General features: G+C 33.8%; 1 long non-coding RNA gene across 1 annotated transcript in view; it reads right to left on the bottom strand.

Moving 5' to 3' along the window:
- Window positions 1–449: 449 nt before the first annotated feature.
- Window positions 450–14,987, bottom strand: part of LOC125965443 (uncharacterized) — a 40,223-nt gene continuing 25,685 nt past the window's right edge. The window contains exon 3 of the long non-coding RNA XR_007479321.1: window positions 450–463. This is a non-coding gene — a long non-coding RNA (uncharacterized LOC125965443). The remainder of the gene's footprint in view (window positions 464–14,987) is intronic.

Raw genomic sequence — 14,987 nt, 5'->3', positions numbered from 1 at the left:
GGAGAGGCCACAACAGTAAGAGGCCCGCGTACCGCAAAAAAAAAGAAAATAGCTCTTTTATTTATTTATTTATTTTTAATAAATAAATTTATTTTTGGCTGCATTGGGTGTTCATTGCTGCGAGCAGGCTTTCTCTAGTTGTGGCCAGCGGTGGCTACTCTTTGTTGCTGTGCGCGGGCTTCTCATCTTGGTGGCTTGTCTTGTGGAGCACTGGCTCTAGGTGCGCGGGCTTCAGTGATTGTGGCTTGCGGGCTCTAGAGCGCAGGCTCGGTAGTTGTGGAGCACGGGTTTTGTTGCTCCGCGGCACGTGGGATCTTTCTGGGCCAGGGCTCGAACCCGTGTTCCCAGCATTGGCAGGTGGATTTTTAACCACTGCACTACCAGGGAAGTCCAAAATAGCTCTTTTAAAGAACACTTCTGTTACATATGCCAGGGAGGTCCAATGTCTTTGAAATTTTTATTTCTGCAAAAAATAAAATCAAGGTGACTTAAAGCAATTAAAAACTGTTTCTGAAAACCCGCTCGTTTCTGTTTTGGTAATCCTTTCCTATATAATAGTCATCAGCAAACTTTTTCTGTAAAAGGTCAGTTTGTCAATAGTTTAGACTTTGCTGGCCATATGGCCTCTGTCACAACTATTCAACTCTGCCTTGGTCATGCAAAAGTAGCCATAAACAAATGGGCATGGCTGTGTTAAAAGGTGGGAAGGAAAAGAGTGAGAGAATAAGAGGAAGACTGAAAACTAGGGGAGTAGGTAAAGGGCCTTGCTTTGGGCTCTAATCTGGTAGAGTACACAATACAGCTGGGCGTTTGATCCCCAAGGGTGGTCCTTTCTTTCTGACTATATTTAAGCCAGTAACATGAAGTAGAAGAACAATGAGTGATAGGATTCAAATATCCATTTCTTATCATCAATTTCAATGAATGATCTGGCTGGTCAGAAAACAGAAAGCTCAGTGTTTTCTGACCTACATAATGGGAATAATAGTAACTGCATTACTGGTGTTTAATTAAACAAGGAAGCCAGGAGACTGAGGTGGCTCTAATGCCAGGGCAACCTACCTAAGCAAACCAAAATCTAAGCTTGTACAGCCCTCAAGGTTACAAAATTGAAAACTAAACACACCCAATCACAAACTGGTAACGAGGCTTTAAGCTATAGCCAATTAAATAATTTCCTGTATTTGTTTCTGCACTTTTTCTATTTAAGTCTTCCCCTAGTTTCTAAGGGCTGGAGTGCTCCTAACCACTTCCAGTTTGGCGCCACCTGATCTGAATCAATTCTTGCTCAAATAAATTCTTAAAATGTTTAGTATGCTTCAGTATATCTTTTAATAGTGGTTGTTTACAAAATACAGCACTTTGTAATTGTTGGGGAAAATGTATTTTTTCTCTACCCCTCTGGATTCTTTAGCTGGTCTAATAATTAAATTGACTTAAAACAGATTAACTGGAGAAAAAATTAGGTACTAACGGAGGCTCCACACAGGTAATGAGACCCAAGGACAAGCAGGGCAGTGGAGGCTTAAATGCTGTCTTGAACTAAGAATTGAGATGGGGACCTGGGGCTTCAAAGGGGAGGAGGGTGATTCACAGGACAATAAGAAAAGCAAATGTTTGGTAATTAGATGTTTGTCCTGCCATTCAAAGAGGTCATTTAGATAAAAATTTATCTCTTAGTAATAGCTTTCTTTCTGGGCCACACCCCCTATCTTAATTCTTTTAGATATTTAAAGGAGAAGTAAAAGTTTTTCTTGAGTCTGCTGGATCTTGATTGCCTTCTGCTTAACATAGTCCACATGCCAAAGTGGCACACTTTGGGAGGCTCATTCTGAACCCCTTCATAATCTGTATAGAAAGTTTCAAATGCGAGCTTTTCTCATTATTATCATTCAGATGTTTAAAATCTCCGATAAAATAACCAGCCTAATGAAAGCATTATCTTTTATGGCAAAGATACCATTTGGCCCATCCCTGAAATTTAAAGAACTTATTTGATGACATATTTACTAAAGCAAATATTCATAATGACTATGAATCTCATGGTACATTCTGTGACGCCCTCCAGCAAATCTTCCTCACTAACTCAAAACTGATATTTGTAATGGCCCACTGTCTAGCCAACAGGAGTTTGTCATGCTATAGGTAAAATACTTTAAAGAATAGCCTTTTTTAAACTTAAACTTTTCTTCTGAATGTAAAATGTTTTCATTTGTATTAATTATATATTTTAGGAAAATAGAAGAAATACTTAAAGATGAAGTTTGAGACTATGTTTACAGTAATATCACACAGATAACAATTTTTAATACTTTGACATTCTTATTTTCTGTTCTTTTTCTGAGAATACACAGCCCTTTAGATTTAATTGAGCTCATACTTAACACATCAAAACCCTGTGAAATTATCTTTCCTTTAACCAAAAAAAGGTAAGAATTTCCTGCATTTCATTAAATATAATGTGAAAAGAATTTATAAGCCTTTATAGTGTGCAATCACATAGATATGCCCTACTTTAATTAATTACCAATTTAGGATATTTAGATTATTTTCAATTTTTAAACATCACAAGTAATGTCATAATAAACTTCCTTTTATATATATTTTGCCTTTGTTTCTGATTACTTTCATAGAAAAAAAAGAGAGAATTAAAGTTTAAATATATGTATGTGCATTGCATCCAAAAAAGTTTTAATAATTTATATTTCTTTTTTTCAAAACCTGCCAACACAAGGTTTCATATTTTAATCAAATTAATAAGTATTATATCATCTTAATTTATATTCATTTTAGTACAGGTGTAGTTAAATTATTGTCATAAGTTGATTGGGCATTTGCAATTTTCCTGTGTAAGTTTCTTCATTTCTATTGAGTTGTTCATGCTCTAAATTACTTTGAGAAAGCTGAGATTTTTTTTTTAATTAATTACTTACCTGTCATATATTGCAAATATAATTTTGTATTCAATTTATTGAAACTAAATAAAATAACAGAAACAATTCACCCATTTTTTCCCACCCCCCACCTCTCACTTCTTGCAACCAACAATCTGTTCTCTGTATCTATGAGGTCTTTTGTTGTTGTTCTTGCTTTTTTGCTTGTTTTTTTCAGATTCTTCATACAAAAGAGATCATGAGGTATTTGTCTTTCTCTGTCTGACTTATTTCACTTAGCATAAAGTCCTTGAGGTAAGATTACATTCTTTTTTATGGTTGAATAATATTCCATTATATATATGTGTGTGTGTGTGTGTGTGTATGTATATATGTGTGTGTATGCATATATATGTATATATATATATAGCTGGATTGTATGGTAGTTTTATTTTTAATTTTTAAAGAAATCTCCATACTGTTTTTCATAGTGGTTGTACCAATTTACATTCCTACCAACAGTGCACAAGTGTTCCCTTTTCTCCACGTCCTCATCAACACTTGTTATTTCTGGTCTTTTTGATAATAACCATTCTAACAGGTGCCAGGTGATATCTCATTGTGGTTTTCATTTCCATTTCTCTATGATTGGTATTGTTTAGCATCTTTTTATGTACATGTTGGCCATCTGCAAGTCTTTAGAGAAATGTCCATTCAGATTTCTGCCCATTTTTTAATGGGATTTCTTTTTTTTTTTTAACTATTGAGTTGTATATGTACAACTTTATTCTGCACAGCAAAAGAAACCATCAACAAAATGAAAAGGCAACTTACTGAATGGGAGGAAATAATTTTTAATTATTTTTTAATTATTATTTTAATATTTAATTATTTCATCCCATTCAGTAGGTGTGACTTTTCATTTTGTTGATGGTTTCTTTTACTGTGCAGAAATCTTTTAGTTTAATACAGTTCCATGTGTTTATTTTTGCTTTCATTGTTTTTGCTTTTGGTGTCAGATTCATAAAATCATTGCCAAAACCTATGTCAAGGTGTTTACCACCTATGTTCTCTTCTAGGAGTTTTATGATTTCCAGCCTTACTTTCAATTTTTTAATATGTTTTGAGTTAATTTTTGTGTAAGATGTAAGATGGTGATCTAGTTTTTTTTTTTTTTTTTTTTGCATGTGGCTGTCCAATTTTCCCAGTGCCATTTGTTGAAGAGACTCTCCTTTCCCCATTGTATATCCTTGGTTCCTTCATCGTAAATTAATTGACCACATATATATGAGTTTATTTCTGAGGTCTCTGTTCCATTCCATTGATGTATGAGTCTGTATTATGCCAATACCATACTGTTTTAATTACCATAGCTTTGTAATAAAGTTCAAAATCAGGGACTGTGATGCTGCCAGCTTTGTTCTCTCTCAAGATTTCTTTGACTATTCCGTGTCTTTTTTTTTTTTGCAGTACGCGGGCCTCTCACTGTTGTGGCCTGTCCCGTTGCAGAGCACAGGCTCCGGACGCGCAGGCTCAGTGGCCATGGCTCATGGGTCTAGCCGCTCTGCGGCATGTGAGATCTTCCCGGACCGAGGCACAAACCTGTGTCACCTGCATCAGCAGGCGGACTCTCATCCACTGCGCCACCAGGGAAGCCCTAGTCAGTGTCTTGTGGTTCCATACAAACTTTAGGATTGCTTGCTCTATTTCTGCAGTAAATGTCATTGGAATTTTGATAGGGATTGCGTTGAATCTATAGACTGCTTTTTGTAGTATGGACATTTTCACAATATTAATTTTTCCAACCCATGAGCATAGAGTATCTTTCCATTTATTTTTATCTTCTTCTATTTATTTCATCAGTGTCTTATAGTTTTCAGTGTACAGGCCTTTCACCTCCTTGGTTAAATTTATTACTAGGTATGTTATTCTTTTTGATGCAATTGTAAGTGGGATTTTTTTCTTAATTTCTGTTTCTGTTACTTTAGTATTAGTGTATAGAAACTTAGATTTTTGTATATTGATTTTGCATCTTGAAATTTTACTGAATTCATTTACTAATTTTAACAGCTTTTGGAGGAGTCTTAGGGCTTTATATATATGATATTATGCCATCTGCCAATAGAGACTATTTAACTTCTTCCTTTCCAACTTGGATTCTTTTTATTGCTTTTTCTTATCTAATTGTTCGGCTAGGATTTCCAATGCTATGTTGAATAAAAGTGGCAAGAATGGGCATCCTTGTCTTGTTCCTGATCTTGGAGGAAAAGCTTTCAGATTTTCACATTTGAGTTTGATGTTTGCTGTGGGATTGTTATATGTCACCTTTATTATGTTGAAGTATGTTCTTTGTGAATTCACCTTGTTGTGAGTTTTTATCATAAATGGATACTGAATTTTGTCAAGTGCTTTTTCTGCATCTATTGAGATGATTGCATGGTTTTTATCCTTCATTTTTTTAGTGTGGTGTATCACATTGATTGATTTGCAGATGTTGAGCTATCCTTGCACCGCTGGAACAGACCAGTTCCACTGATCATGGTATATGATCCTTTAATGTATTGTTGAATTTAGTTTGCTAATATTTTGTTGAGGATTTTTGCATCTATGTTCATCAGGGATATTGGCCTGTAATTTTCTTTTCTTGTGGCACTCTCATCTGGTTTTGGTATAAGGGTAATGCTGGCTTCATAAAATTAATCTGCAAGTATTCCTTCCTCTTCTGTTTTTTGGAGGAGTTTGAGAAGGATTGGTATTAAGTCTTTGAATGTTTGGTAGAATTTACTAATTAAGCCATTCGGTCCTGGACTTTTGGTTGTTGGAAAGTTTTTGGTTACTAATTTAATCTCCTTGCTAGTAATCAGTCTGTTCAGATTTTTTATTTCATCATGATTCAGTCTTTGCAGGTTATATGTTTCTAGGAATTTATCCATTTCTTTTAACTTGTCCAATTTTTTGACATATAATTGGTCATGATAGTCTCTTATGATTCTTCGTAATTCTGTGGTATTAGTTGTAACATCTCCTCTTTCATTTCTTACTTTACTTACTTTAGTCATCTCTTTTTTTTTTCTGTGATCCTAGCTAAAGGGTTGCCAATTTTGTTTATCTTTTTAAAGAACCAGCTCTTAATTTCATCGATCTTTTCTACCGTCTTTTGAGTCTCTATTTCAGCTATTCCTGCTCTAACCTTTGTTATTTCCCTCCTTCTACTAACTTTGGGCTTTGTTTATTCTTCTTTATCCAGCTCCTTGAGGTGTAAATTTAGGTTGTTTGAGACTTTTCTTGTTTCTTGAGTTAGACATTTATCGCTATGAACTTCCCTCTGAGAACTTCTTTTGCTGCATCTCATACATTTTGGTATGTTACATTTCCATTTTTCTTTGTCTCAAGATGTTTTTTGATTTCTTCTTTGACTCATTGGTTATTCAGTAGCATGTTGCTTAATCTTCATATACTTGTGAAGTTTACAGTTTTTTTCATGTAATTAATTTCTAGTTTCATACCTTTGGGGTTGGAAAAGATGCTTACATTGATTTCAATCCTCTTAAATTTACTAATACTTATTTTGTGGCCTAACATATGATCTATATTGGAAAATGTTCCCTATCACTTGAGAAAAATGTGTGTTTTGTTGCTTTTAGTTGGAATGTCCTGTAAATATCTGTTAAGATCATCTGGTCTAACATGTTGTTTATTAAGACTAATGTTCCCTTATTGACTTTTGTCCTGGATGGTCTATCCATTGATGTAAGTGGACTTAAAGTACTAAACTCCCCTACTATTATTGTTTTACTGTCTATTTATCCCTTTAGGTATATTAATATTTGCTTTATGTATTTAGGTGCACCTATGTTGGGTGTATAAATATTTATAAATGTTAAAGCTTGTTGTTGGTTGACCCCTTTAACATTATGTGACAGCCTCCTTTGTCTCTTATCACAGTCTTTGTTTTAAAGTCTACATTGTCTAATATAAGTATAGCTACCCCAGTTTTCTTTTGGTTTCCATTTGCATAGGATATCTTTATCCATCCCTTCACTTTCAGTCTGTGTGTGTCTTTACATCTAAAGTGTGTCTCTTTCTGAAGCATATAGATGCATATTTTTTTTATCCACTCAACCACTCTATGTTTTTAATTGGAGAATTTAGTCCATTTACATTTTAAATAATTATTGATAGGTATGTGCTTATTGCCATTTTGTTAAATATTTTCTAGCTACTTCTATAGCTTCTCTTTGTTCCTTTTTTTCTTCTCTTGCTCTGTTCCTTTGTGGTTTGATGACTTTCTTTTGTGGTATGCTTATATCCTTTTATCTTTATCTTTTGTGTATTTCCTATAAGCTTTTGCTTTTTTGTTACCCTGAGGCTTACATATAACAACTTATATCTCTAGCAGTCTATTTTAAGTTGATAACAATTTACGTTTGATCCCATTCTAAAGCTCAAAATTTTTACTCTCCCCTCCCACCCACATTTTATGTTTTGATGTCACATTTTACATTTGGATATCCCTTAACTAATTATTGTAGTCACAGTTATTTTTACTACTTTTGCCTTTCCACCTTCATACTAGCTTTACAAGAAATTCATCTACTATGTTTACTATATATTTACTTTTCTAGTCAGATTTATTCTTTCATATTTGTTCTTTTTACTAATTAGTGCCTTTTTCAGCTTAAAAATAAAATCACTTTAACATTTCTCGTAAGACCAGTTTAGTGGTGCTGAACTCCCTTAGCTTTTGCTTGTCTGGAAAACTCTTTTATCTCTCCTTCAATTCTGAATGATAACTTTGTCATATAGAGTATTCTTGACTGGAATGTTTGGAAGTTGGCTTTTCTTGCTGCTTTTAATATTCTCTCCTGTTTTTACCTTTTGACATTTTAATTGTAATGTGTTTTGGCGTGGATCTCTTTGGGCTTATCTTATCTGGAACTCTCTGGGCTTCCTGGATCTGGATGTCTGTTTCTTCCTCCAACTTAGAAAAGTTTTCAGCCATTATTTCTTCAAATAAGATTTCTGCCCCTTTCTCTCTCTCTTCTCCTTCTGGGAGCCCTATAATGTAAATGTTAGTCATTTAATGTTGCCCCATAAACCCCTTAAGCTACCTTCATATTTTTTTCATTCTTTTTCCTTTTTGCTACTCTGATGGTTGAGTTCCACTGCCTTGTCTTGGAGTTGATTGATCCTTTTTCCTACTTCATCTAGTCTATTATTGAACCCATCTAGTGTGCTTTTCAGTTCAGTTATTGTATTCTTCAGCTCTATGACTTATATTTGGTACTTTCTTATATTCTCCATCTTTTTGTTGAAGTTCTCACTGTGTTCATCTATTCTTCTCCCCAGTTCAATGAGCATCTTTATGACCATTACTTTGAAGTCTTTATCAGGTAAATTACTTATCTCCATTTTATTAAGGTTGTTTCTGAGATTTTTTATTGTTCTTTCATTTGGAACATATTCCTATTTCTTCATTTCACTTGACTCATTTTAGTTTCTATATAGTAGCTGAAACAATCAGCTCTCCTAGTCCTGAAAGAGTGATCTCATGTAGGATGTGAAACTTTTCATTCAGCCCTGCCCTAGCTCTTGGTCATTCCTCAAACCTCTGTGCTTGTCCGAGCAGCCTGTTATATTTTTAACAGCTCACAAATGTATTTTTATTTGACATTTGCCTTTTAATTTTATTTCTATAATTTAACATATTAACACTTTATTTTTATATATTTTGTATAATCAAATCAATCACTCTTTGTCTTTATAGTTTCTATCTATATTTTTATGCTTAAGTATATCCTTCTCAACCAGATTTCAAATTAATTTTTAATCAATTTCTTTTCTTTCTTTCTTTCTTTTTTTTTTTTCCTTTTGCAGTATGCGGGCCTCTCACTGTTGTGGCCTCTCCCGTTGCAGAGCACAGGCTCTGGACGCACAGGCTCAGTGGCCATAGCTCACGGGCCCAGCCACTCCACGGCATGTGGGATCCTCCCGGACAGGGGCACGAACCCATGTCCCCTGAATCGGCAGGTGGACTCTCAACCACTGCGCCACTAGGGAAGCCCTCTTTCTTTCTTTTTACATTTCTCTATAGGAATTTAATTTTTAGTTATAAAATAAATTTCCCCAAACTATTGAAATCTTACCTTTATTCATATATATACATGCACAAATAAAAACACAAATATATAGGGTTGTATATCAGGGCTTTCTCATAGTTGGCCAATCCTTGTATGACAATCACTTTGTTTTAATTACTGTAGTTTTGGATACAACTTAAATTTATCTGATAGTACAAGTCACTCCTTGTTAATCTTTCTGAAAATTTTTGTGGTTGTTATTATGCAACTATAAATAGTGCCTCATCTTGGGGTTAGTTACAGCCAAAAATCATTATCGCCCTTAGGTCTGAAGGTGCAGAGAGAGCTGTGTCAAGATCTACTTGACATTAGAGGGCTTATCCAAATCCCAGTGCTCTGGATCAAGGAGGCATGGGTTAGAATAAATACTACTCCCCACCAATAACCTACCTCTTGCCCTTTATCTATTGCCAGGCAAACTCAACCCAAAACCAGAAGGTAAGAGAGACCTGTGATGCACTCTTTCTAGATCAGACTTACAGGATACAGAGCAGGGTGGAAAAGAGTCAGGGGGATAAAATGGAAGGCATCCAGCACCTAATCACCTCATTTAGTTACAAAAGCAATGTCCCACAAATTCTTAATATGATTAAATGACATTTATGACTAAATTTTCTGAAAATTGACATAGTTATAATTCTGAACTTTCAAATCTGAGAATATGGCATGCATTTTCTTTTAGTAAAGTCTTCCTTTTAGTCCTTGAAAAACATCCTACTATGTATTAAATTTACTATTTTATTTTCTTCCTTCCTTCCCTTCCTTCTTTTTATTCTTTTACACTACTTTCAAGACTCCATTTATTTATTTATTTATTTATTTATTTATTTATTTATTTATTTATTTATTCCCTTTGACTTCTATTTCCCATTCTTAATTCCTCCCTTGCCTCAAATGGAACAATTTTCATTGGTTTTTATATTGTTTCAAGTCTTCCTCTGGGTTTCTGTTTAATGTGTATTTGTTTGTGTACATGAATTGCTAATTTACACATGCCATTGTGTGTTGTAGATTCTATTGTTTCTTGCCTTTTTTTATTCCACCCAAGGTTTTTAAATTTTAGCCATGTTGCTCTAAGTATACATCTACATGTTGTTCATTAATCCTAACTGGTATGGATTTCCATAGCATGCAATCACAATATTTATATATCCATTCCTCCAGCAAAGACTTACTGGATTGCCTCCAACTACCTGTCACCACAAACAATGCTTCGAGGAATGTCTTCATTCATTTCCAATTATGGTTTTATAAGGAGAGGAATCACTTGTCATATGGCATGCCTCTATTTAATTTGGTTAGGTATTGCCAGTTTGCTACAGGTTGTCTGTGTTATTCTATATTCTAACCAGCAGTTCCTGAGCATTCCTACATTCCCTCCACCTACCAACACTTAGCAGTATCAGCTAATATTTTATCTATCTGACAGATCTTCAGGGATATGTCATTGTTATTTTACTTTACATTCATCTAATTACTAATGATTTTGAGCATCTCTTTGTAAACGTTTTAGTCCCTTAGGTTCTCTCTTTGATGAACTGCCTCTACATATATTCCTGGATCATTTTTCTATTGGGGTTCATATCTGCTTCTTATTTGTTCATATGCAGCTCATGTATATTCTAGATATTGGTCCCAATGGTATCCAACATTGAATAAAAATCTTTAGTGTGATGCAATCAGGTTCAGCAGTTTTCCACCCCATGATTCTGGAGTGTTGTATTTTTCCACAATTAGGATACTAAGATATTCTTCTGTGTTATTTTCTATTAGCTTTATGGTTTTACCTTCACATTTAGATATTTTACCCATCTGGAATCCTTCTCTATACATCATATTTTATTTTTCTTTATATAGTAAGACATTTTTCCCAATACTATCTACTAAACAATCTGTCTCTTTTCTATTAATACCTTGGGCTCCCTCTATTGTATATTAATTTTCCACATAAACATGACTGCTTCTGAGATCTCTAGACTATTCTATTTGTCTAATTTTTTTGGCAACAGATTTTATAACTATAGTTTTATAATGATTCTTTCATACAAATTTTAAAATAAGTTTAATGAGTTTCTTTCTTGTTAAATTTATTCAAGAACTTATGTAGATTTTGTATTTCTAAAGTGACTAGTGCTTCATTTATATTGCACTGTGATTATTGATAATATGTAGATATATAGTTAATTTTTCTATACTTTATTTGCATTTCACTTTTTTATTGAATTCTATTTTTTATTTGTTTTTATGTTGATTTTATTGGATTTCCCAAATAGAAAATTCACACATTATGTAAATCTCTTATAATACTTATTTATCTGAATTCTTTTTCTTTATATGTTGCATTGGCTAGAACTTCTTGAAGAATGTTGAATAATGGCAATGGTATTAGACATCTTTGCTGTATTCAATGGGAATGGTTCATGAATTTTCCATTAAGTATGATAGATATGCCCTACCATATTAAAAGATTATTCTACTATTATTAATTTATGAACAGATTGCATAATAACTAGTTTGAATACTATCAAATGCTTATTTATCATTTAAGGATCAAATTTCTCATTTCATTTTTTAATCTGATTGCTAGTCTAATACATGTTTTAAATAAATCATTAAAGCATATTGATTTTGCCTGTGATTACAGTTTTGACTGGATCTCTCATGTTTTGATATGTGCTGTTCTGACTTTCCATATTTTCTTATCATTGAAACTGCAGTTTTTGAATTCTGCTTTAATCCAACAATTATTTAGGAAAATTCTCGTGGTTGTTTAATTCCCAAACAGCTGGAATAAGGGAGTTTTTAAATATATTTTCTTGTACTGTGATCAAACAATGAATCCTGCACACTTTTTGCTCCATTGCATTTATTTACAGAGATTTTTAATCTAATATACTTTGAAATTTTTAAAAATATTTATAGCTTAAATGAATAAAATATATTATCTCTGATTTAGGAAACAGGGTAATAGTTAAATGTGTTAAATCTGTTTTGAAACCATTTAAATCTTTTACAACCTTATTTGTTTTTGCTGTTAATCTTTGAAATATAGAGGGATATTTCTGTCAGCTTTAAGGCATTGATAGCTTTTTCAATTTGAAATTAGCCTCTTTACTCCATTTAAAGCTCTTTTGCACTAAAATCTACTTTAATAATAGTGTTTCTCTCTTTACTTCCTTTTTTTTTTCATTTGCTTTAAATATTTTTGCCTATCCTGTGACTTTTAATTGCTCTGAGTTATTTGAGGTAGAGGGAAAGGTTGCTTTTGTAGACAGCATAGAATTGGGTTTGATTTTTGGTTCTATTTAATTTGTTTACTCAATGTGAGTCATTTTTTTAAATAGGGGAATTTAACTTAATTATATTTATTATCATAATTAACCTGGCTAGTCTTAATTAAGCCACCAAGTTTATATTTTGTAACTTTTATGATTCATTGTTCTAGCCTCTGTATTCTATTGTTATTTTTAAATTTTCTATTTTTTTCTTTAGGTATATTAAAAACATTATTCTATAAAGTAAAGAGAACATAAACACTTAAGTCTTAAATCAGTTGTGAGGTTTCACTTACTTACCATGCAAAAGCATGTTGAAAAATACCTGATGCATTAAAATGCTCAGGAAGTCTTTGCTATTATTTTTGTCACTCGGCATCATCACCGTTATCATTATTCTGGCTTTTAGAATTATCAAAGAAAATTCAGGGACCCCTTGACTTTTATTCCTTTCTAAGTATCCATCAGGATGATTATGAAAATTATTTGTGAATCTTTGAAGTTCATAAATTTCCCAATAATGTATCTAGCTGTTCTCTTCTAATTAGTTTTGCTGAGCACATGGTAAGGTCTTTGAATCCACTAGTTTCCTTCTGAAATCTCAAGTAGCTACTTCTATTTTGCAATCAAGAAATAACATGATTGTTGCTTCTTTTTGTCTTGTTTTTCTCTTTTTCAGGAACATAAAATATCTACGTATTGGATTTCCTCACTGAATTTCACAAGTTCGCTCTTTTTTTCCATCTCTTCTTACTTTTGTAAACTCTCCTCAATTTCCTTCCATATATGACTTGATTTTCTTCAGTGTTGATTTTGCCTGTTTCTAGTGCATGTTTTGACTCTCCTATTACAGACCTATTATATTATTTCCTCATCTTGTTATTTGTGTACATAAGACAGTTCTTATCCTCTCTCTTTTGTGTCTCTCATTTCATCTTTCATCTCTTCCTAAAGTCCATGTATTCAGGAATTTGATGGGGTGCACAAAGTAGATGTTATAAATTTACTTCTGTATTGTTTCAAAAAATTGTTTTAAAATGATGTTTCTCTACTCTAAAGTACCCTAGTTTCCTTGTTCTTTTATGTTGAAAAATCTTTTTTGCTGTTCCTTGTTATTATTTATCTTCGAATGAAAATTTGGATCTCCTGACCTCATATTTGCTTAGGAGCAGAGAGTGTATTACCTCCTAACCTCTATTTTATCTTCCTGATGAGAAACCTTTTTCCAGACCTCATGCTAGAGGGCAGATAGATGTACAAGATCCAACCAAATGAGGAATGGGGAAAAAGAGTCCAAGCCCTGGGAAGTTCATGCCATGGTCTCCAACCATATGTTGAGGGGAGTGGCCACAGCTATCCTTAGCTTTCTGTTGCCCTGCTCTCCACACTGTTTACCTTGTGTCACTGTCCAAACCTCCTTTCTGGTGCTACCCCCTGGTCAGGGAAAATAACCACTGGTATTCAGATAGAATTCTGCTTTACTACTGTATTGTCTATAGTGTGTCCATTTGCATAAACCTCACAACCTCCCAGGGCAGCCACAACTCAATGTATCAGCCTTCAAAGAAAAAGAAATTCTAAGGAGAATGCTTCCATCTGTCCCACGGCCCACTGCATTTAGTAGGTGTCAATTGGACTCTACCAGGTACTTTACTCTTTTCCAGATACTTTAACACTTTACTGCTATGTTAGGGAAGAGAACGTATACCAAGCTGCAATGACTTTTTTCGATTTTATTCCACCTATATTACAGTTAATTCAGTCAAAGTGGCAGTCAGGGAAATGGTAATACTCCCAAATTTCCCATTTTGATGCAGATTTCCCCTGTTTTTTTATTTGTTTATTGTATTTTATTTTTTGGTCATTTCAACTTCTTAGGTGGAACTGTGAGGGCAGTTAGAGGAGAAAGTTCCATGTGTGTCCTCAAGTTGTTAGAGAGTCTGAAAGTAAGAGAAGCCAATGTATTTCTGTCCATATTACAAAAGTCTGTGAATCCTACTATTACCAGAATGTATGCCTTTGAACCTATACTTAGATTCATACTATCATTGATGTTCAGAATATAAAAGGTGGCACCATCTTAAAAAAATATTCAGAAAACTTCAAAATAAATTTCAGAAAAGGGCATAGCAGTCACTTCATCTGGCATTGGAGAGTTTACCTTGCAATCATGACAAACAAGCCTGGGAATTCATGGGAAGTTTCAGGGGGTTCATGGGAAGATATCTGAGGATACTGCAGCATTTTGCACAGAATTAGAAAATGGCCCAAGAGGGCCAGATGGCAGTCAATACTAGCTCTGCTGTGTCAGTCGGTAAAGATATCAACATGAGGCTTTTTGCCAGCATGTGGAGGCCACCATGCACTTCTCAAGATTGTAATCATCACACAGATGGTATTCCCAGAAGCTACAGGCTGAATATGCTGCATAGCTCCTTGAGAGAGAAATCTTCCATCAACTTTGAAAGGGGCATTAGAAGCCTCTTTGTTAAGAAACTAGATTCTACCACAAAGAGCTGCACCCAAGGCATTTACAACCACTAGAACAGCCTGGCTACAGGAATTTGTGAACAGATATTCTGAGATATTCTCCATGGGTCCATCCTAAAACCATTCACTTTAAGATTCTTTATGCTCTAAGGAAATTTTTTTATTGTTTAAGTATATAATCCAAAAAGAGGTTCTTGAGACAATTACAA

The sequence above is a fragment of the Orcinus orca genome, chromosome 1 (genome assembly GCF_937001465.1).
Source record: "Orcinus orca chromosome 1, mOrcOrc1.1, whole genome shotgun sequence".
In the NCBI taxonomy this organism is placed as follows: Eukaryota; Metazoa; Chordata; class Mammalia; order Artiodactyla; family Delphinidae; genus Orcinus; species Orcinus orca.
Note: the sequence above shows the minus strand (reverse complement) of the source record. Positions and strands in the feature narration are given on the sequence as shown.